The 24430-nt window shown below is 47.0% G+C and overlaps 1 protein-coding gene across 11 annotated transcripts in view; it reads left to right on the forward strand.

Moving 5' to 3' along the window:
• The window catches only part of Liprin-alpha (PTPRF interacting protein alpha), a 44337-nt gene that overhangs the window by 4295 nt on the left and 15612 nt on the right, over nt 1–24430 (forward strand). The gene's annotated exons all lie outside the window — the stretch shown is intronic.

Here is a 24430-nt window from a genome sequence, read left to right on the forward strand (position 1 = left end):
AGTCAAAGGTTTGCAGGCCTTTGTTGATTCTCAGTAAAGCATACAGTAAGGCCTACATCTAGCGATAAACTTTCTAAGGAAGCGCGTGTCCAAATGACAACTGCGTTCAGCAATGTCGAGCATATACTACATTCAGGGTTTGATCTCGAAGACGTTATATTACGCTTGACTGCGCCGTTTCAGGTTGAAATATTATTCTGTGTGGTTAAACATTGTCCTTTTCGAGGAAAATCGTGTACAATGGGCACGTGGTGGACTCACGGATTAACGGAGAAATGTGAATCAATATTCGGCTCACGATAAAGGGCCAGCGAACAGGTTTCTTTTTATCGCTTGACCAAAAAAATGGCTTCGTCTGTAATTTTTCTTGTTTGTAACGTCGTGTTGCTTTCAGATACTACCGACCATTCAGTAACTTGAAAACCTTGTATCTTTCGATTTTTATATCAAGCTACAATATCTTGGTAATACCTCCAGAAAGATTCAAGGTCGCGAAACAACTTTTCGGCCGTGGCATGTATCTTCTACAATTTAAACAGACACAATGCCTCTTTTGACCCCGTGATGAAAAGCCGCATCGGCATTTTTGTAATTGTACGATGCGTGGCCGACTATGGATCTCTAATTGCTAAAACGTTTACGTAACGATTACAGTGGAAACGATTCAGCCGACACGTTATCTTCGCAGTGTCCCACTTTTTCGGCGAGTACGCAGAGAGCAAGCGAGCAAGTACGTGTGATCAAGCCCTCCTGCAAACAGCTTTGTTTTATTATTACCGACACAAGCATAGAGATGTTTAGATTGTCTGGATGCGACGACAGAGAAGAATGGCAGAGGTTGAGACGAGTCGCGCGAAAGATAGCAAAGTTTCGGAACAATTGCGAGGCAGATAGCGCGTTAAGAGAATTTTCGAGAGCTTCTACTAGACCATTAAGTCCGCTTGAAATCGCCGGGAAGAAGAGGAAGAGGAATCGTTAGGGTCCGTTAAAACCGGCAAGATTCTAGACAGTCTGATCCAAGCGCGCACTTGAAAACTGCTTTGATCCGATCTAATCCGACGTGGCCGGTTTTCCCTTGCTAATAATTCTGTATTCAACAGCAGGATTAAGCCTTGCGGGTTTAAACTTTCCTCAAGAAACTCCCGATTACCGTCGAAAAGAATAACAGGAGCGCGTTTCTGGAATCTCTAATATAGTTCGCAGCACGCAGCGACATTTTGCCTATGGATTTTCAGAAAAATCGCGCGACCGGAGCGATCAGAGATGCATTTTACAATCTTCTCTGCGCTCGCTTCGGAATAAATGCCGCTGATCGGCCATGGAAATGACTGTTGCAGTTCGCGCCTCGCACGTATGCCGCATAGGCATAGGTGTTGCGTGTTTAATCGGTTCCCGAGAACCGTGAAATGCACGTGTGTCTCTCCTGCACTTAACCGACTGATCTTTTTCTCTTCTTCCCATTTTTTTCCGCCGCGCGATTTTCGCGCGCGATAGACAGCCTTCTTCGGCGACCGTTTAAAACGGTCGTGGTCGTTGCGCAACGGCGAGCTTGTTTAACCGGCGTCGAAAACTTTCTCCCGGTATTTTAATACGGCCCCAGAAATCCTGATCGCCGGCTTAACGATCCCGCGTTCTTCTCTCGATCTCGGAAATCGCAACGAGGCCCGTTAATCGATTTCGATACGCGCCGTTTGAATTCGCGCGGTGTTTTGCGCCGGCCTCGCGGATGACGAGTGTTACGTGCAATTAAGTGCTGTAATTGAGAGTCATTCTCCTGCGGGAAAAACGCCGCTGCCGACGCTGAAACTCGTTGCAATTCGTCTGTTTGTCGCTTATTGAAAGTGGAAGCCATGTATTCAAAAACAGCACAGTTCTACCAATCGGAATTCCAATATATCGATTGCCTTCATTTTTTTCTGTATTCTTTTCATGTATTTTAGGGCTAAAACTTTCCCGTTGTTTTAAACTGTATTCGATTAATGTTAATGAAAAAAAAAACGGATATATTAATATATTCTTAAAGAATAGACTATTGCTGTTTTGGAATTGGTGGCTTTAATTTTCAAGCAATTGTTGCTAGATTTGCGGATTTTATGCAAAATAACATTCTGTTTAACTCCTATCTCTTGGTATTGATAGAGAAAATTTGTATTCTGCATAATGGTCCGAAGTTTTATCAGAGACCTTATCTAGAGTCTATTGAATGCATTACTATTTTTTGCAATTTTTTCTTAGACAGATATCAAGGGAAGGAAATTCGTAATATGCTTTTAATTGAAGTCTGCACGATAGAATCGAGAAAAACGAACAATTCGATGGAGAGATCGGTCCCGCGCAGTCTCCAGCACCAATATTACCTACGTTGTGGTCCAATTCCTGGCGATGAATGCACATAACGGCAAACCGCCGGAAATGCACATAGATCTCGATGCAGGCCCGTGCGCCCACATAGAGAGCCGCATATAGGCGCACATAACGCACCGTCTTATTCACCCATTTCCCCTCTGTGAAATCTCGCGTACATCTCGGCGAATGAATTTAGGGCTTGAAATCTCGTCGCTGTTTTCTTCGTGGCGCGCATCTACTTTGAATATAATAAATCCGGGACCTCGATCAATCTCGCTTGAGGAACGCCAAAGGTATTCCGGAACCAATAATCCTTGGCGGTATTTTACATTATTTTCATACCAAAATAACTATGCACCATCGGGTGTCTTCCATGGTTTCAAGCGATGGAAAATTCATGATTATGCTGGTGTAGCTCTCTCTTCCTGATTCCACATTTTGAAATAGGATAGCAGTTTCCACGATTGAAATAGCAGAGCCTATTAATAGGCCCCGTTGACGACTGTGATGTATTTACAGGATGCTTAATGAGTTATTTCTGAATCAATGATCTTGGAAGAAGTCGTTACATCGTATCGATCGGGATAAATTGTTTGCCCACCGAGGATAATATAGTTGACTCGTCATTCGACATTAAAAACTTTAAATATACTTTTCAGTTCAATAGATTATTCCACTGTAATTCGGATTGAAGGATAATATTTGAGCGAGGAAGGAGAAGCATGCAGAATGCGGGAGTACGAAGTAAAAAAATTAGCGAAGAGGATTCCCTGCGGATGAAACGTGACGACGCTCCCGCGAACGTATTTTTGCGGGGTTTGGCAAGATGCAACGAAAATCTATAAGCCGTATTGGCTTCGACAGCGTCTTATCTTGCCAATGCCAGCCTCGAAAATGCGCCGCTTTTATCGCCGGATTTAGCCGTTGCATGCTTTTGTTCGTTGCATGCCATTTCCATTCGGCGGCGTTCAGCTCGCTTTTTTCCCTCTGTTCCTTCATCTTGATTACGTAGGTGTCATCCGCAGAGAGCGGACGTCCGCGGAACAGCCGCGAATCATCGTCGACTTGCCAATATTTTGAGACCGCTCCCGAGTCGCGTAGAGATATTCGGTCTCTAGGAAGCGTGATCGCTGCCAATTTCACGGTATCCCGTCTGCGAGACGGCGTAGCCGAAAGCCCGTTGCGTAAACTCGAACGATAACTGCATAGAAAAGTTTCTTGTCACCAGTGACATACCGGCGCGCCTCTATCTCGAAGATAAGCAATGCAAACAGTCGATGCACGCGTGGCGAACGATCAAATTCTACACCGGATTCCTAATCGATCAGACTTTTCGGTTCGGATCAAACGATCGGGAACACTTGTTCCAATCTCTTCACTAGCTTTCGCAAATATCGGCGAGAAAACCGATTCGATTCGAACGTCTGAGAGGTCGCGTGCTTTTCTTCCGTCGAAAAAACAGACAGTAATAGTTCAGGCAACGTCTCTCGTACACGACGATCTATTAGCGGTTCATGGTCGATCACAATAGCTGACCGCTCCATTCCGATCATGCCAATCTCGTAATTCGTCGACCAAAGCACTGGGAATTAGACACGACATATTCATGATTGAGCGAAAAGAATCGTAATTGAACTATAATAGATCGAATGCGGAAAAGAAACATTATTTAAACAGTTTGACCTCGTAATTTTTATGGGAAATTAGGAACAAGGAAATTCGGAAGATTTTTAATCTGCCTTTGCTGGGAACAGGTGCTCCCGCGTGAAAGGTTGCTCCCATATTTCGTAGGCGAGAGCAAGTTCCCCATCGGGAATTATCTTTTGCGCGGATGCACCGTCTATTAGAGGCATCCAGCAGAATAGTGGCGCGCGTGCATAAAAGCCAATCGGGCGCCGGATGAATCGATATGGCCGTCGGGTTTCTCTCCCTTATTCCACGGATATATCAATGCTGCACATTGTGCAGGTTCCGTGCGAGCCCTTCGGGCCCTTTGGCTCTTGGTTCTTCGGTGTCTCGCCTCGACGACTTCCCGGCTAGAAGAAGATAAACAGGATTAGAGAAAGGCTCGCGCAAACACTCGTGGCTCTTCTTTCTTTGCGTTCTCGCGGCTCCTCCCCATCGGTCATCGTTAATTATCACTTGGGGAGAGGCACACGACCAAGATCTAGAGCAATTCCGGAATTAAGATTCCTCGGTAACTTTGATTCGATAAATTGCAATCGCTAGACTCGATGCTCGTCTTTTCAAGCAGTGTAATCCAACGAATTGTTGCGTAAACATTCGTCGGATCGTATCGCGCAGCTAAAATTAAGGTTGGAATTTAATTACACGCTCCTTGGTCCAACCAGTTGCGGAAGATCAAAGGTCGAAGGCAGCTACGCCTGAATTTTAACCGAACGTTACACGGAGCATTTTCATCCTCTGTGGAATTTTCTACCGTCTCTTTTCCTTTGAATAACAATCGAATTTCGTCCGGTTTCGTACCGAGTTTCTGAGTTTCATTAACTGCGTTTTTATGTTGCACAAAAATCTGCTGTAAAAAGAAAGAACAAAAAGGCAAAGGTTTTCTATTAGTAGATATGATTAGGACACTTTAATCACTTTATTCTCTTATCAAATATCAAAATTCGACCGATGCTCTTTTTGGACGAAGTTTTAACGTCCACCATTTCAACTGTTTAGTGTGTTTTAATGTTTCCACCGAAGGCAGACGGCGACCCTCGCTCACACGCGCACACACGCATACAAACAGCTTACATATTAAATTTTGCTTACTGGAGATTCTGCGTTTGCAAACGCGCGAGGCTCTGCGGTCTAATAACAATTATTCGAACAGCACGAAGAGACAATACATGCCCCAATTCGGAGCTAATGATTGCAACTGGATCACGCTGAAGTTCGACCATTCTATTAACTCTGTTATGTGACTCGAAGTGAGACCCGGAAATTTAAGCCATTGTGTTGTACCTGAGAGTATGCTTTTGAAAAGAAGCTTTGATGTCTCCTCCGCAAATCCAACAATCGTTGAATAAAAAATTGTAAATGTATCATTTCGATAGTCACTTCGACTGTTAGTTGACTGTCTAAACTTGATCTCGATCGACGAGTTTTTAATACTTATACGAAGAAGAGATCATTACCCGGTTTCTAGTCAGAGAAGAATCACAGGTCCACGAACCCCGGCAAGGTCTTCAACCTCTGACCCTATCTTCCCCGAATGGGAGGCACGGGCAACCACGAAGCTTCCTCTGGCCAGGATTGAATAATCTCCTTGGCTAATTTACAATTCGCGATTGTCCATCTGAAAATCCACCGGGAGAGTTCTTCCTGCGGCAGGATCCCGCTTTCCTGACCCAGTGCCACGTATCCACGTGGAGACAAAAGGGTGGAAACGAGAGAGGAACAGAAAGAGAGAGAGAGAGAGAGAGAGAGAGAGAGAGAGAGAGAGAGAGAGAGAGAGAGAGAGAAAGCTGGTTCGGGTGATGAACGAACGAACGAACCCCCGGGTTCGTTATACTTTCATTAATTAGCTCCGGCGTCCGCGAATAAATACGCGCTGCCGCGGCGGGCTGCGAGGAAAAAGAGAAGAGGCCTCGAACGAGGGTAGATCGTTAAGCGGGGCGGCAATGAAATCTCGTGGAACAAGAGCAGCCGATCGATCGCGATCAGACGTGGAATCGACGACACTGCGATCGCGAGACGTCGCTGTACACTGTTCGCGCTGGCCAGATCAATTCCGACGATTACGATTTATCGTAATTGAGCGATACGGAACGGCGACGATAACATCGGCCACCCCGATGCCTCTGGTAATTGCGAACCCGTGTTACTTCAACCTGACATATCTAATATAATTTGTCCGGCTGCCGCGATAAGCAACACCGCTTTCCGAGCCACTGCAATTCAATGCTTAACGCTTCGACTACCTGTCCCCCGAGAGCCTGATTTTTCACCTGTTAACTGGACAACGGGAATACGAATGCCGAGACGATAACAATTTACGCTTTACCTGCTTCGATTGTGTTCCGCGATTCACCGGTATACAGTCGGTGCAGTCAATCGCGACCGTCAATTTTTCACAAGTTCTTCTTCTCTTTTCACGAAAAATAAGATTGTATATCGTACCAGGGTTAATCAGCTAACACATTAATCCTCGTTTGCATAAAACTGATATCTGGTTACGCAATTATATATTTTCTTCAACAAAATTTATAGAAAATATTTTAAATAACTAAGCTCCAGATATGGTGGACATTTTGGTTGTGCACGCAAGGGTTAAGTAGATCATTAATTTCCCATGGCATTTATAATAATGATTTTTAATCTTTTAGGGAAAGGAACAGGAAAGAATAGAATTACTTGGGAACATTACTGAGAGAAAATGTCGATGCAGAGCAACGATCGAATTACGTATCAATGGACTAATGGAATCACGATTTAGTGGAAGAATCTGTGGGAAAGCGGCTAGCTAGTCCGAAGTTGCATTTAATCTTTGAACGGAGTTAAAGTTGCAGCACGGAGAGCTCCCGCGGACGTAGAAATCGTTTTTCGTAGGCGGCCACTGACTCGCCTCGTCATTAATTTCGCGTTAGGGGCCGACTCGGCGTCTCTATCGAGCGCATGTTCGAGCGGAATATCGATTCCCACAACCGCAAAAGGCACCGAAACGTAAGCAAAACCGTCCCGCCGGCTGCAGTTCGCCTTTTCCCCGCGATAAATACGGTACTGCCCCGTTGCATGAATCGCGACCGAGTGTCACGACGACTTTATGCATTTTTAGCGTGCGCCCGAGACATTTGTTGGAACTCGTTATTTCGTGAAATGCTCGACTGTCGAATTGGAAAAGTGAGCCGACCCTTCAGGCCTCGTATCTCGCCACGAATTGAATACAGTTATCGTGCAACAATCGACGTTCAAGTTCTCGTTGAGTAGCTTCGGATCCACTCCCTCTCCTTCTCTCTTTCTCTCTTTGTCTGTCTGTCTGTCGTAAAGATTGCACGAGCGCTGACAAGAAATTGGGAGGAGTTTATTTATACCCCAAATGTACAGAATTAATCACGAAGAAATACGTGATATACTCGATTGCGGAATCAGATAATTGAGCCGACACTTGAATCGAATGCGCCTTACAGTTTGAGTCACCTAAGATTTTTACTTAACACTTTACTTACCGAAAGGCTGGATCATTTCCTTTTACATAATAATTTCAAAAGAACTTTTTACATTAATTTAAGTAATTTAATGTACAAGATTATTGTAGTTTTTATATTATATATTTTAAGAAATCAACTAATAGATTTTAACAGAACTGTTAGAAATCTGCCGGCCAGTAAAGTGTTAAAATATCTCCACTGTTTTTTTACGATACAAAGAAATATGTAAGGAAAGAGAATGTTTCCGCTAGAAGTGAAAACAGCGGAGATATGTCGGATAAAAATCCGAGGTGACTCACCCTGTATATAGACGAACGCGTTAAGCAGCTTCGGATCAACTCCATCTGAAAAAGATTGCGGGGCGTTAAAAAGAAACTGGGAAGCGTGAAAGGGGAGTTTGTACAGAATTAATAAATCGGAGATAGGGGAAGCGTCGCGAAGAAATCGGATTCCTCGCTCTCGAGAACACCGACAGAGTGGATATTGGATTTCCGGGCGGGATCGAATGCGAAATTCGGTCGCCGGATAAGAGATTTGGCTCGGTATCGCGAACCGTGTGTCGTCGATCAAGATTCTACTGGCGATTCGTCGTCCCACCGTCGAACACTCGGTCTTCGGTCCTAAATAAAACGAATCTCCGGCAGCTCGATATCTGGCCGGACTCGTTGCTTCGAAATCGAAGTCCGAGCAAACGACGAGCTGGATCGGAGCGCGAAGAAGACGAAGAGAAAGAGGGCAGATATAGAAAGATCCTTTGGTCGACGAAGCTCTGAGCTGCGTACGAGTCAATTAGCAGCGGGATGTTCGTGGCGGTCGCAGTCGAAGGCGTTCGATTTTCTCTCGCTAATCGGTACGGGGCGTCGAAGCCGAAGAATTCGAGTCGTTAGCATCCACTTAACGACCTGACACTCAATGCTTTTCTATCGGCCAATAGGGAAAAAGAAAGAAAACGCGTCGCTGGGCGATCGTTATCCCTACGAATCGACGCGGAATTATCGCGCATCGTTTCCTGTTCTTCTCGCGGAATCCGAAACAGTTTCTTGGCCGTTTGACGACTCGGTCGGCGATTTATGGAAATTGGCAGGCCCTTCTCGCAGAAACAATAAGACGGCAATATCCGCGGACAGAGCGAGGGGGCAGCAGAGATATTACTTTCTTTCCGCGCGACGCCGCGCCGGGACTGCTCACTCTCTCATTAAAAGTTCAATTTAATTCAATCGCTCTGATTCATATTAAGGAGCTGAATTAACTCAAATTGGTATTAAAATTGCTCGTCTCGAGTGATCTGGACTGGCCGAGGCACGTCGCGCTTGCAAATGCCACACGTTTGCAACCCCCGTCTACGGACACGGCAATTCGTAGAAAGTCTTTAACGAGGAACGATTCAAAGAGCTTCCCTCGCATTTATTAGAACAACCGAACAATTCTCCAAAGACCTCTTTACCAAGAAATTCGTCTTCTAATCCTTACAACACGAAGAACCACTCAGGCTTTCACGTGACTTGGATTACTACAAATACCTACAGTCGACTCTCTTAGAACAGGATTAAAAATGAATTTTTGAGCTAATAAACTCGGTGCACCACATTCGGTGATCATTCGTAAAATGTAAAAGGTCTCGTGCATCACAGCTTCCCAATTTTTATTCTATTTAATAAACTCAGTTTCATGGAATTTGAATGCTGTTCATTCGGTATTCAATATATTAACACGATGTCGTTGCAACACAGAACGAATCGATGGGTGGTAGCATGATTGACTGTATTATCCTTCGCCTACGCGTAACGTGGTAAACCGCACTTCGTATCCGAGGAATCCTCGCGATGTTTTTCATGAAAATAGGGCGCAAGCTGGCGGAGCCGATGATTTTTCTCCCAGGAAAGCGTGACGACGAGAAGCGTGTTTGCCTGCCGCAACCGATCCGTCGTCGCGCGTTCCACGAGTATGGAGATCGGGTGTGGATATCGTGATGTAATTCGCGCTGGATTACAGGCAGGCCTCGAAGCAATTGGAGTGCGAAGGGCAGAGTCACTCGAGCGGGGCTCGTGTTACGTGATTTCTGGCTCTCCGTCCTTCCGCGATTTTCCGCCGGATTTTTACCCGGCTCCGTTTAAAGCGGATCGCGCGTTCGATCCGCTTGGTAACCAGTTTATCCGATCTCCATCCTGCTGCTGGATCCTCATCTTTTGGATCGAGCTATGCCGCGCCGCAAACTGTGTGGAACGTTGTACGGGCTCTCGGAAAACGTGCGCTTACAATTCCAACAATTTTTATTAAAAATGTGAAAGCATTTTATAAAGAACCGTTGTACATGGTGTTCCCGGATTAAATCGCGAAACTTCCGGAGCGTAAAACGAACAAATCTTACCTCAAAAGATATTTTTTACTGAAACTGTTAAGAGTTGGGAAGAATTCAATGTTTTTCATTAAAATAATTGAAGAGCGAAATTGATGTGCACGTAACTCTTGTATCTTGTAATGGATGGACACAATTTGCATCTCGCATAAAAATCCGTAGTCTAGCTATAAGTCTGTAGTAGCTTCCTATTAATAACTAACCCGCCAACCGGAAACTGCATTTCAAATTTTGAAGATGACTCGATCGGATGGCTTCGATGCGAACAGTATATTACGGAAGGAGGCAACTTCGCCGCTGCTGTAATTTCCTATCGTCGTAACAATATCTTACACAGGATCGTAAGTTTATGCAACGCGAAACCTGTTATTCTTTCCTGAACAGAGCCTGTCGGCGGGCCAGTAAATCGACCGGTTGATAAGTGCTCCCGAACATTAAATTCGTAACAAGCAGCGTTAGGTGGCAGGTTTCTAGCAGGTGTAAGTGCCTGCTGATTAGTCGGTGAAACGTTGCGTCGCCCACGCGTGGGCACACGAGATTAGCGCTGTTTGCGCAGGTTTAGCAGGCCGTTATCCGTATCGCCCCCGGTTCTTTTGATTCTTTCCGAGCACGCGGTACATAAAGTGGGCGTCCCAATTATCAGTGGCGTGTTCCCCGATAAATTCGCGACAGTTCCAGGCCGAATATTCGGGCACCGCCACCACGGGGAGAGAACGAACGATCCTGGCGGAATGTCGTCCGGAAAAAAGGCTTCGCTGCCAAGAATGCTTGGAGCGATCTCCAGGCTGCGGTACGCGATACAAAGACCGTTTCGTTTGTAATAATGCGGAAAGTTTCGTCCTATCTGGCGCAAAAAGAGAGCAGAGAGAGCGACTCTACACCCCCCCCCCCCCTCCCCGTTTCTCTTTCTCCCTAAAGAATGGAAGGGAAAACTCTTTTGTTTTTTATTTCTTTTCTTCGCCGCTCTCTACCCCTCTTTCCCTGGTTTTCGTGCTTCCAACGATCGACCGATGAAAAACTGACCCGCTCGCAGTTTCGGCGCGTAACGCCGGCCAGAGGGCTGGAAAAAAACTGCAAGCGGGTGCAGCGGAAGTTACCGTTGCAAAGAGAGGGAGAAAGAGGGTGCACAGGAAAAAAAGAGCGTCCGACCGGGGGAGGCGAGGCGAAAAAGGCGATTAGTCCGCCGCGACCCTCCGGCCGGCTGAAATTCGGATCGGGGTGAAATACTTTCGGCTTGTTGCCGGAACTTGTTCGCATTGTTGCAACCGAAAATTTCGTTGCTACTCGAGGAACGCGGCTCCGCGAGCTCTCAAGGATTTATAATTAAAAATGTTTCCGCCGTTAACTATTCCGTTCCGCGTCGCTGCCGCTTCAAACGACCAGCGGAAACCGAAATTCCACTTTCTTCCTTTATTTAACCCCTTGAAAGATCAAGAACTGTCGGAGAAACATACAAGAATTGAAAAACGGTGATGCACGACTAATTCTGCAGGTGTTCTAATTCCTGCAGACACGGGGCATAACGAGGTTCCCTCCGAACAAGTTTGAAGAATCGCAAAACGGGGGTTGTAAATGGAGAACCAGGTGCAACCGATTTTGTAGGCGTCTGGCAATTTCTAATGAGGCTCCCAGGTCGAAGAACCCTCGAACGAGGTTTAAGAGGAATCGCGAAACAGGGGTGTAAACGTAGCTTAAGCGTCGGCAATTGCCCAGATGTCTCAGGTTTCCTTGAACCGAAGGGTCTATCAGTTCTAAAAAGAATTGATAAACGACCGATCCTGCAGGTGTCTAACTCCTGAAAACCTTGGGTGTAACGAGGTTCCCGGGTCAAAGAACCTTGGGAACAGGGTTCAAGAAGTATCGCAAACAGGGGGTGTAAACGTGGCCTAAGTCTCGGCGATTGCGCAGAAGTCTAAGGTTTTCCTGAACCAAAATGGACTATTAGCTCCAAGAAGAATTGATAAACGACCGATCCTGCAGGTGTCTAACTCCCGTGTCGCAGACTTAGGTTGTAACGAGATTCCCAAGTCAAAGAGCCCACGAACAAGGTTCACGAAGAATCGGTGGGGGAGGTGTGAACCTAGTCTAAGAGCGTGGCTAACTGCACAGGTGTCTGAGGTCTCGGGAACTTACGGGACTATTAAATTGCCAGGTCAAAGGACTTAGGGATCCGCAAAGGCTTCCCATTTGCCACGGTGTCCAGACTGTGGACTCGAAAATTCGCCATCGGCCGGAGGGTTCTGCGGGAGAGGAGCCCGGGAAGTTTATCGATCTCTGGCGAGCAACGGCTGATTATTCGGTCCAGGAAAAGGTAGCTGAACCGGCGTGACGATTCGGCTGAAAATTCGTGAAAGGACGGCCGGGACGAAACGGAACGGAACGGAACACGGGGAATCGGGGGTAGGTAGGCAGTGTGGCGGCGGCGGAGGTAGCGCGGAAGTTTAGGGAGGAGGGTGAAAAATTTCTAGGACGAAGCGCGAGCGGGTGCAATGCACCGGCATACGCGATATACGCTGTGCCGCGATCAATACCCACCCCACCTTACCCGGCCGGCGGCGCATGAATGAACCTCGCCTTTTACACACTACTCGCCGGTAGTAGCTCTGTCTACTCGCGCGCGCGGCTCTCTCGGTGCACCAGCGCCGGCTGCAACGCCGGTTGCAACGCCGCCGCCGGCCGAATGCAGCGGCTCTCATGCAGCTCCTCCACCCACCGTCTCTCCGCAGTGCTCCTTCTTTATTCTTTGTTAACGCCACCGTCGTCGCGTCGATCCCTAACCCACTCACCGAGCATTCCCGACAAGGGCTGTTACCCCTCGAGTGGCCCACCACGATTTCGATCAAAAATATTCGACACGACCACTCGCCTTTTTCTTACCGATCGTTCTAGGTTCCAGTTAATTACCAATTGCTTCTTTTATTTCTAGCCTTCTCCATTTGATCTCTCAAACCTCATCAAACTGCATCTACTTGCCACAGTATTTTTTATTTAGACACAACTCCTTCGGTCGTCATTAAGGTTCGCAGTAACGATCTACTGGTAATTTGAGTCTGGGTAATTCTTTATAATCTCTGGTGAACCCTAGAAGGGCCAACTCAAACCTTATTAAACGAAACTAACATAGAATAATCTACGCTAAAAAGGAACTTCTCGAAACTCGCCCTCACAGACCGTCATTTTTAGCTTCGTAATTATAACGCACCCTATGTGCCGTTGGTCTCTCGTCGAGGATGTCTGGTTAGGCTCAATTTAGTTAAACTTCCAAATTCATCCTACAGCTCTTCGTCTTTCCCTCGCTGCCTAACTCGTTCCGATTTCGGGACCTCGTACAGAAGTCCCAAGGACTCTTCAGCATTCTTTTGACTCCGTTGCAGCACCTGTGAGGCTTTCAGCCTTTGCGTCGAGCAATTTACACCTAGGACTTGGAAATTTCTCAGCTCCTCCGGCGAGAGCTCGGAGTCCTTTTAGGCTGAGACACACTGGGAGCCATGAATAGATGTCGGTGGTGGGTCGTTTGGCCTGAGAGGGTCCTTAGGCATAAATGGCTGAAATCCCTGGGCACAGTCATAGGATCTTGCCGACAGCGAATCCTCGGGTATTCGCTATGCCGAATTACGCTCTTAGTTGCTCGTTAATAATGCGCCGGATGCCTGTCGCTTTTTAACGGAGTCCGTTCCAGCGGGCATGAATTCGATCTGCGTGCAGGATGTACAGGACAAAGGCGCCGAGTTATCCTCGTGAAAAGTGATTCGCGCTTTTTGCGAGCCGACGAACAAAACGTGGCCCGATTCCACGGATCCCCGATAATCGGCGGGCGGGGCTGACCTCGTTTTTGATCAATCAAAGGGGAGCTTTGGCTAACGGAAGCTCTCCTCGCAGAGTGATCCGAATTATCTCGGAAAATTCGTCGGGACACTGCCGCCGGTTTGAGAACCACCTGTTTGGAGTGCACCGGCAAGACACGCAGCGCCGTATATAGCGGTTCGAGAACGTTAGCCTCCTATCCGCCCACTGCATTATTAGCGACGACTTCGGTTATGCGATTAATACGCGAGCTGAATTCATCGCAAGCACGATCGCACTCAGACTAAGAGCATCATCCTCTGGAAGCTGCTCGAACCAGGATGTCCGGCTATGGCCGGTCTTACTTCTGATTGCCGTTTCTCCTAGAAGCATCTCCGATCTTTGAAAAATAATCTCGATTATACGAGAATCGTTGTAAACGTGCTAACTACGCCACGGCGAGATGCAACGGGTCTTGTTATCGCCGTGGGCTGGTGTTATCATGTTTGCTCGGCGTGCTCGGTAACGTATTCCCGAAAATTTCATCGATTCGCGGCTTCGCGCAGCGACGACGAAGCTCTGCAAACAGATTGCACCATCGGGATTATGCTATCAGGCTAATGAATTCGAATTCGAGCAAACAATGCTGCTGCGGGCCGCGATGTGCATCGAGCACGACGAAAATCAAGTACACGATCTTTTGGTATTTCTCCTCGGGAAACCGAACGACTGATTCTTTCGACATTTTTTTAGTACCTTGCTGTATCGTTGAAACAGCTTTCGTAATTTTTTCATGTATGACAGAAATAGTTATCGCATGCAGAAAATCCGTAGAAATTACGACTCCTGAGAAAGTTGTAGCACAAAAGCTATTCATCCAAGTGTCGTAGCTTTGCGAACTTTACGAATTTTCGTGTCACATTTTTTAAGGACGCTGTCCAAAGGCAGCACCGAAGAATAAAATTAGTTTAACAAATTCTCTCTTTTGCCGAGTCACCGCGCGAGGCTTCCGTTAAATGTATAGGAGCAGAACGATCATATTCGTCGTTATCGGCGCCGAACGCGACCGCTTTATCTTTCATTTTTGCTAACACGCTCGTTACCTATTTTCCGTGTAAACCGATAGACCGTATTCCGTGTCAGCGAGACAGAAGTTTGCGCTATATCGATTTCCCGTTGTACGGCGGGGCTCTTTCCATGTGTTGGTATTGATAATTCACGAGGTATCTGTTGCTCCGCCGTCTCTGTCGCTTGTAGGCGAGGATTGTTTCGCCGTTGCAACTCCTACGATCGTCTTCTAGACTCATGAGAACGAGGACTCGTGCCCTAATCAAACGCAAAGATCGTTAGTTTTCTCCGTTTCCACACGAGACTTCATTTTTTCCTAAATCTTCTGCGCTCGCGGGGTTGTTTAAATTGTCTGTATATTTATTACGAATCTATGTTATCGTATGTATATTTTTTAAGATAAAATTATGTGGTTCTTACGTATATAATAACATCTTTACTTTGTCTAACAGTTATACCATGTGAAAGAGAAAATCGCACATTTTGGAACGACGTCGCGCGACACTCTAGATGAAAATGGATGAATTCGTCGGTAGAACCGGTAGAGAAACTGTGAGTCCGCGTACCTGGTCGTTCATTAGCCAGGTATGCGCGCGAGGTGTGGCGGAAAACGGTGTTCCAAGCCAGGTGCCATGCCGCGTGCCACCGCGACGTCGTCCGCGCTATCGGCGACTCGTTTAATGGCACCTACGAGAACGAAAGTGCTCACCCACGCATCCCATCTGACGGACATTTCGATGGCAGGTTACACGCCGATCGCTGTGTTATCCCGTGTTACCTGCTAATTAAACTCGGGCGGATGTAAAACATGAAACAAGGCAGATAAGGTCTGCGGCCTTGCGAAATCGCATTCAAACGCGGGAATTCCATCTGTTTCAGCTGCTTTACGCCGCGCTGTCGAAATCCTGTCGATAGAATCATTACTCGATGTTACTTTGGCTGCAAATTCTTCAGATTACCATTGCTTCGAACAGTTCCAGAAACAACTACCAGCTATTAGCGATCGACCGTTTCACTTCAGATAATTATTCGAACATCGTAGACAGTAGAGTTCCAATAGTTGCGCAAAAAGGAAGCTTAACGAGGGGATCGTTTCTATTTTGTTTGCAGGTTGACGATGCAGAGGCTCCTTTGTGGTCCTCCGTCAAAGCTTTCGAGGGATAAAAATATTTGCTCGGACACGTTTATGATCGCAATTAATGCCCGTCAACCGTCCACTCTTATTGAACAGAGAACAGTGCTAAATTAGATGCACACGATCTTATCGATTCTTCGTTTATTCGACATTTGTTTGCGAGTCATACGATGCTTAACCAGAGGAGAAATCGAAATCCGCAAGACGACTGGATTCATTGCGAGACGACGTTACGCAACTATGGAAATACGAACAGGCACCACATACTTGCGCGTAATTTGCATCCTTTTAACACTCGCGCGTGCCAATTATATCTGCACGGTGCACCGACTGCATGCTCAAACGAACGGACAGCTCCTGTGCAGTATGTGCCGTCGCGTGCTTCTCACCTGGAATAAAAATTAATAGATTCACTGTTATTATCTTTACATGTCGGCACTGAATCGTTATTGGATGACTAGAGGATGCACGATGCGAGATGCAAAATGAAAGATGGAAAATGCAGAGATCCGATTGCAAGATCTTCATAGGTCCGATGTTATAGCATTGATAGCACTTTATAGTCGTTCGATGGGTACAAGATGCAACGTACAAGTGGAATCGATTGCATTCTGCTGCTATATCGTTTCTCATGACAAGATTTATGCAACATTCTCGCAAATCCAATGTTATAGTATTGATAAAACTTTATGGTTGTTGGATGGGTGCAAACGGAACCGATTCCATCCTGCTGCTATATCGCTTCTTGCGATAAGATTTATGCAATGTCCTCGTAGATCCAGTGTTACAATTCTGGTAAAACTTCCTTGTTGATCGATGGGCGCAGGATGCAGGATGCCTCGTATTTCGAGGGAAGTAATTTCTGCAGTTGGTTTCATTAGCCCCGAGCGAGTCACTGGGTCAGCAGTGTTTTTCGTCGATCCCCTCGAGGCTCGAGTGTGGCGGGTGGACCGCGGGGGTGGCTTAAATCACGAGTTTTTCCAACAATGCACGATTGTGAGGACCGTCTCGAGTTCGAGCAGCATCTGCAACCGCCGCGCCGCGTCGCGACGCGACCGAGAGACCCGAACAGAAGATAGCTGCTCTCTCTCTTTCTCTCTCTGGCTCTCAGGTCCGGGTAGACGGGCAAAAACAAATAGTCGGATAAAAGGCGCGAGTAAAACCGGGAAGAAATATGAAGAGGGTGCGACGAGATGGGGTGGAAGAACACACTTATGCACACCAGCCCTCTCCCGGCCTCTGAATCATCACTGCACGCGAATGGCTTCATTCATACACGAATTTAAGGTCCGTTCGCGTGAACCATGAACAGAGTCTTCGCCTCTCTCTCGATCGATCATGCTACCTGGGCACGCATCGCTCATCGCGACCGACAATTTCACCGAAAATGTCGAGACCGATCGAACCGTCTGGGATTATTATTGTTGCGATTCACTTTATCGCTCTGTTAGCCGACTAGAATAGAACGCCGCCAGTTTGCTTATAGTTTCCGTAACCCTTGGCCTCGGGTCAATATCATACTTTATTTATCTGGACCTTCTACTTTGACTTGCTACTTGTTCGACATATTGTCATATTATTGCAACATTACTTTGGCTGTGATTACTCTACGCACAGATCAGTCGATTCGTTAATTCTCATAGTTTAAACCATTTTCCAGATATCCTTTCACTTTGAGAAACTGCACCGGGTTTAAACTTTGCTGCGATTGCAGCGCAGCAATGTCCGATTGCTGTTGTTCCTGTCGAACGTTTCGCAATCGATCGAAGTAGGCGAGGCGCCATAGTGTTCCCGTCGCGAGGCGTTCGTCGGATTATTATGGGACGTCTGGCGGAGAGAATGGACGCCGTGAATTTTTACACGTGAACACGTAATACGTTATCTCCGCCGTGGCAGAGAAGCTGGATGTTTGCAGAGTAGCCAAGCCGCACCGTAAACATCTGCTGCATATTACGGACTCCTGGAAACTGTTCGTCATGAGTTAGAGTGCAAACAGAAGTATGGTCTTTATGGGGAACAGTGATATACCCGGGATGCGGCTTTGAAGGAGCGCGCGGGCGAAAGATGAGGCTTTCGATTAGTCGTAACGAGCTCCTCGTGCTCGGCTCACTAATGAACTATTCTTCCGTACATGGTACTTTGAACCTCTGATTCCGCAGACGTACGTTTACAACGATCGTATCTATATATTGTAATAAATTCGCCGACCTACAATACATTTACGTAACCACGAACACGGTCCCATCGTCTATGAATGAGTACATCGGCGTCGGCATCCCACGAATGGGGACAATCGATAGAAAGTTCAAGATGATCGGCTCAATCTGGGCGTCGTCAATAGGATTCGAAATTGTAAACGCGCCAATTATCAGACACAATGAAGACCGCCGTTCATCTTTATTGCCAGCGTCGACGAGTACCATTTCTACGGCGAGCACGTCGATCACGGAATCGCAGTCGAAGTTGTGGATGGGATGAATGATCGTCGGAAAGGGATGGCCGGTGAAGACAGCCGTTCAGCTTCTTCTCCACACGGCTCGAACGATTCGATGATAATACACCTCGATGAATTCATTTAAATGCAAATTGCTGGCAACGAGCGCGCCTGTTGAAAGGTGTCGGTGAACTGACCTATCCACGGACTTGGATGCGGTCTAACCCGCGGGTGCGTAAACAGTTTTTTTCAAATTTGAACGTCGCGGATTCCTTATCCGCCCCGCTGAAAAACTTGTTCATCTTTTATTCATTGTCCCGTCGGCGATCGTGTCGGCGAGTTTCGTCGCCTATGGGACGTGGGCATGCAGAAGACATAAATACCTTGAGGCTGTCGTAAATTCTACAGTTTTCGTTTTTCGTTAGACTCTACGACTTCACCAGGGACCTTAAAATTTTTCTAGGGAGTCTTCGATTTTTTTCTACGGTCACTCGAATCGAGTTCTTCGGCTATTCTACAATTTCTTGGTAGACGCCACGACTTCTCCGGAGGCCTAGCATTTGTCTAGGGAACTTACGATTTTTCTCAGACGGAAAAGTCCCGGAATGGAGACCGGCCAAGGCAAGGCGAGGCCAGGCTGCGAAGCAGGCCTCTCGCCTTCGGGCACGTTGGATTACTGTTAAGTCACGTAATAAAGTGACGGTCGGCGATTATTATGCGGCTATTGCGCGTTGCATGCTTCCAGCTCATACTATTAAAATAGTAATGAGACACGATACGGCCGGAGGATTCCTTCGTCGCGCTAAATACCGCCGACGTATAGTATCCTCTTTCATGCTTTACGAGCTGGACGCTGATCCAGCGGAACGATGATCTACGAAGGATCTCCTGGGGCACCGGCGCGGCCTTCTGGATCCAGCTGGATCCTGGGGACGGTGGAAATTAGGAAATGTAAATTGGAATTTCTCTCCGATACCCGGACCCTCCTCGATATTAAATTCCTCGGCTTTTATTATCGTTTCGTGGCATCCTCGCCCCCCTCCACGCGAACACCCTTTTGACGTTAATCGGTGTCAGTTAATATGCTGCCGGGTCTTTCGGGCCAATTAATCGATCGGCGACGCAAGCTCTTTCAAACATCCTCCAAAAATTTAAGCCTCCTTTAAGGGCCCTCGAAGACGTTATTCGGGATTAAGCTGTCGAGGCATAAAATATATAACACGAGAGGACTCTTCTCTAGATCGAACACGTCTTGCAATTTATCATCTCTTACCCTAAAACTCTTGAAAACTAGATTTTAGTTTCAAGTTATTTTATTCTATCCGCTCTTACATGACTGCTATATTATTTTCTCCCACTGTGACAAAGGTTTATTTTGTCGATCAATAAAGATATTATTATTATAAGAGAAAATTTATTATTAAAAATTTATATTATTATGAGAGAAAATTCTGCTGTTTCCGGTACTGCGGAATCTTTCGCGATCCGTGTAATATTTCCCTCTGCAGGCTGAAATCTTATTCGGAACTCTTCGGAACGATCGTCCTACGGCCGAACACGTTCGAATTCGTCCTACGGGCACGACAGATTTTACGACGCAGCCGTGCCGCGGTAAAACTCGATCGTACGACAGCCCTCGTTACGATTATCGCTGGACCATTCGTATCAAACCCGGTTCTACAGCTCGTAAACCGTGCGCACCCCTCCGGGTCTCCTCGGTCCAGGGACGACGGGGAGTCTTCACGGTCCACTGGCCTACATTTCCCTTAATTTCATTCACGAACGGTAAGCGACGTCTTGAAAATTCATCGGAATGATCGGAATCGCGGTGTTCCAACCCCGTGCGCTCTCTTTCTGTGCTCGTCGAGAGAGCATTCTCGACGCGACATCCACCATCCAGGCTGCGTGTGTAGTGTACGCATCCGACGCCACCTATTTATAGAGCCCCATTACCTTGCGAATAATTGAGTTTGGCTTTCGTTCGCATCTGGCACATTCAGCCTGCTCCCGTTCCTCGCAATCAGTACTCGCCGACGTTTTTCCGTGGCTAGTTCCCCGCACTTTGATCCTCGTCTTCGGCACCAGCGCGCGATATGAGGAACGAGACCGCGAGAAGATCTTTCGCTGGAAAGTAGGAGGACTCTGGTGAACAGGACTTGAACTGGAAATGGTCAGTGGCCCCCTGCTTGAGCCTCCTTTCGTTCAAAAATTTCTAGAGATCAAGAAGTCGTTGAAGATTCAAGATATTCTTTCTTCTGTCAGCTCGTCGTGAAATAGGTGTGGCCAACACCGAGTAGGTGTGGCCTAGTTGCTCTCGACTTCCTTGGAACCAAACGAACGGCTTGTGGAGCAAATCGATCAAATAATTCGACAACAACGTATTTATTCTTCTCCATACAGTACGATCAGTGGAAATATCGATCGAAGAAACAAATATACGATTGCAACATAGAATTATATAAAAAAATGGATGGGCAGAAGAGGAAGATGAAAGGGGTATTGGTACAGTTACACGACCTGCTTTTTATTCCGAGGTCAGTGGTTCAAGAAAGAATATTTATTGGGTCATATCGGATCTCTCTCTCCCTACCTCTCTCTCTTGAATTGATAACAATAATCGCACGAGCAGGCTGCCGGTCAACGAGCTAATGCGATGCGAGGAGGAGGAAGAGGAGGTGTCTTTCGCAAACGCTATTCTCGGTCTCGGCACAGCCGGTCGGCGGACGTTGAAAAACGGAACGATAGAGATAAATGAATGAACGGTGGCGAGTGATAAGCGGCGGGCCGGCCGAAAATAGGACGTGCAACTAGACAACCGGTTAATTAGCGAGCCGCCACCGCCGGGTCTAATTATTTTCCACGGTCGAGAGCGCGGGGGGAATTAAGCCCAAACGATCGGCCCGTTCCGCGGGAACCTCTCGACCGCAAGGCTAACTGGATAATCGCGTAATCGGTAAGAGTTTTCACGTCCGCCAATTGCTGATAATTGTTGACCCTCTTGTAGGAACGTGCTGCACGCCGGCGCGCAACGCTGCAGGAAAAACGCACCGTAACGAATCGAATTATATTCCAAATGGACTCTGTACTTTCTAATTAATAGAAAGAATCCGCCGGAGCTGCTAATGGTATTTCAACTGCTCGGTACCGACCATTGAATTCCAATCACACGGATATACCGGGAAAGAATTCTAATCGCGGAACGTTCCGCGGAGAACGCGCGCTACCGAGCCTAGCAGAGAATGGTCGAAATCCGCGAACACGATCGTCGTGGGAATCGTATAGACGTACGATAGAAATTTTGCTCGATGAAACGCTTGTTGCCAGAGACGCGGCAGGTGGTTAAATAAATTGAATTGCGATTAGCAGATACCAGGAAAGAAGTCCGCCGGAGGAGGGAGTCGATCTCCACAAATCTTTCGGATCGCGGCTGCAATTTGTTTTCAGGAAACAGAGGCTCGTCCAACCGCCCCCCCCCCCCCCCCTTCCCCGGCGAGAACGCGAATTTCAATATCTCAATCCACGCCGGCCAGGGGTCGTGCACTTCTAACGAACTGCAGCTGCATAACTCTCACAGTCCGTTGCACCGTAGGCGCAAACTGCATGTCCGCACGCGAGTTTAAATCCCATCTTACGTACGCATCGCGCTCGCGAGCGAGCCAGCGATCGATATCGCGTGGAAATTATCGCTTGTTCCGATGCCGTTTCGATGACATCGTGACTTCGCCCACGCAATCGATACACTCCCCCCCGCTTCAGCCACCTGCGATTTCGTACCCTCGAAACTGCAAAAATCCTTTTGCGGCAAAATAATCTCTCGCCATGCCAGTTCCGCTGTTTCTGCGGGTTTTTTTTTATAACCCGGAAAAGAGAATTATGCAACATTTATAATTCCGTGGATCGAGCCGACCATTTACTTTATCAGTCCGACCTGTCCGTATTAATCTACGCCGAGTCAGCGTTTATCACAGCGGCACTAATTTTATTCGCCCGCGATCGCGCCGCGTTACAGAAAAATGGTCAGGGTTAACAAGCCGAACAATTTCATTGCGAACGATTAATTCGATTGGGAGCAACGAATTGGCAAACGCCGAGCCGCAGGTTTTTTCGTACGCTGGTCATTCACGAAATTTTAATTGAACGTTCGCGTGAATCGAAACGCCTACGCTCCCGGCTTTCGGCAAGGTTGTATTACTACAGAATAAATATTTAACTGCGGCGTTAATTACTTCCGATCGATTAACATGTATATGAGCCCCGACACTTTAGTGAATCAATTTGTTTGGCTGTATGTTTGGCAGAGAGAGGGAGAGAGGGGGGGGGGGGGAGATATAATGTTATTTTTACCTGTGAAATTTGTTCGAACGCGTCGAACGCTCTGCTCGGTCGTGCGCGTGATCGATTCCACGAGCTTCTATTGCCAAGGCCGATCTGAATCGAGTGATTAAGCGAAAAGCATCTCGCGGAGATTATCGCGGCAGACCGACGCGTTATTTATTCGATAATTTTCTTCCGTGTGCAACAAGTAGCCGAAAGGAACCCGCGCCGGCAATTAAAAGGAATTTTTTCCCGTGGGAAATATCGCCGGACACGTATTTCCACCGGCGGAACAGCAATTAACGACGCCACGTCGTTATCTGGGAACCTCCGTCGCCATTAATTCACCAGAGAATTCAAATTCCGTCCGTTCTTTTTTATCCAACAGATAGCCGTTCCTCCAATAGAATTTTTGTAATATCGGGTCGTCCCAAAAATTCGTTTCGACAATGCGAATTTACTAAAATTGAAAAGTCTCATAAAATATATGATTTAATAAAAAATATCTTAGTAGACGAATATACTCACCAAAGTGTATTAAACCAACTGATTAAACATCGGTAAATAATAATTGCGTTACTTGCGTATATTTACTTTACCTAAAAGCATGAAACGCGTTGCTACGATGGAAACCTTGGCGACAACCTCGATGCGCAGGAAAACGATATTAATTTTGTAAAATGGTATTAAGTAGCGTCAGGGACAATGGAGAAATTCGACGTGCGTCGTAAGAAAGCTTACGACGAGATATCGATTGGGGGACCGGTTTTCCTATTGAGCGCATTTGACGAGCTTCATCGTTGCGGAAAGCTGGCGACGAATCGGCGCTCACAATTAGACAAAGTGAGCGGGAAGAGCTACAGGCGTCGTTAATTTCCTCGAAATTGTACAATGGTGTACCGTTAACGCGGCTTTTGTTGCTCCCTCCCACTTTATTCGTGGAAACACACGCGGAGAGTCGGCCTAGACTAGATCACCATTCAAGAGGATTAGTTTCTCCTTACTAATCGGCGGCGATGAACGTTGAATGGGGCCGGCTTGTTCCACGTTCACTGGGTGTACAATAACAAATCATTAATTCGTTACCGGCGATCGAATGTTCGGCCCGTTAATCCGGCAAGATTCCCACGCGCGCGCCCTGGCAAATTGATACCCGGTTCGTGAGAAACTTTGTTACATGCAAATTAATCTTGCAAAATTGATCGGGGCCACCGCTCCGATATTCGGCCAGATTGCTCGGCGAGAATTGTTCCTCGAAGCGCGTGCATACAGGAGCAATCTGCGGATCTCTCGATCCTGTTCGAAGATCCGAGGACTCGAGGCCGAAATAATTAAGATTCTGGAACTTGTTATTTAAATCGGGACCCTCCTTCTTCGTGTAGCCCCGGTTCCCCGGCTGTATTTCCCGACAATCTCGCCTCGCGGCTCCTCTCGCTCTCGTCGATGAGTTAATAGGATTCCCCCGCCGTCTGTAATTAATCAGCCTCTTCCGGGATAATGAGTTCTTTGCGAGCACCGTCGATATTCCTCCACTCCTCGGAGGGAACGATATCCGGCCAGGCTTAAAGGCCTCCGGCTCCGTGCCCCCGGTGTAAACGGAACCGTTCCTCCCTGTAATCGACGTTAATCGGTCAATTTTTAACCCATTCGAGGTGTTTCCAGCTCTCCGTTCCATGTCCCGCGGAAATTGCAGCTTCCGAATGCTCAGGTGAAACGGAAAAACAGAACTCCGTTTCCCTTTCTCTTTTCCTGCCTTTCGCTGGAACACCTTCTAAATCGATCTTTCCAAACTCGCAAGTTTTTCAGATCCGTGGAGTTGAAAATCGGAAACTCGAATT

The sequence above is a fragment of the Augochlora pura genome, chromosome 4, assembly GCF_028453695.1.
Source record: "Augochlora pura isolate Apur16 chromosome 4, APUR_v2.2.1, whole genome shotgun sequence".
NCBI classification, from domain to species: domain Eukaryota; kingdom Metazoa; phylum Arthropoda; class Insecta; order Hymenoptera; family Halictidae; genus Augochlora; species Augochlora pura.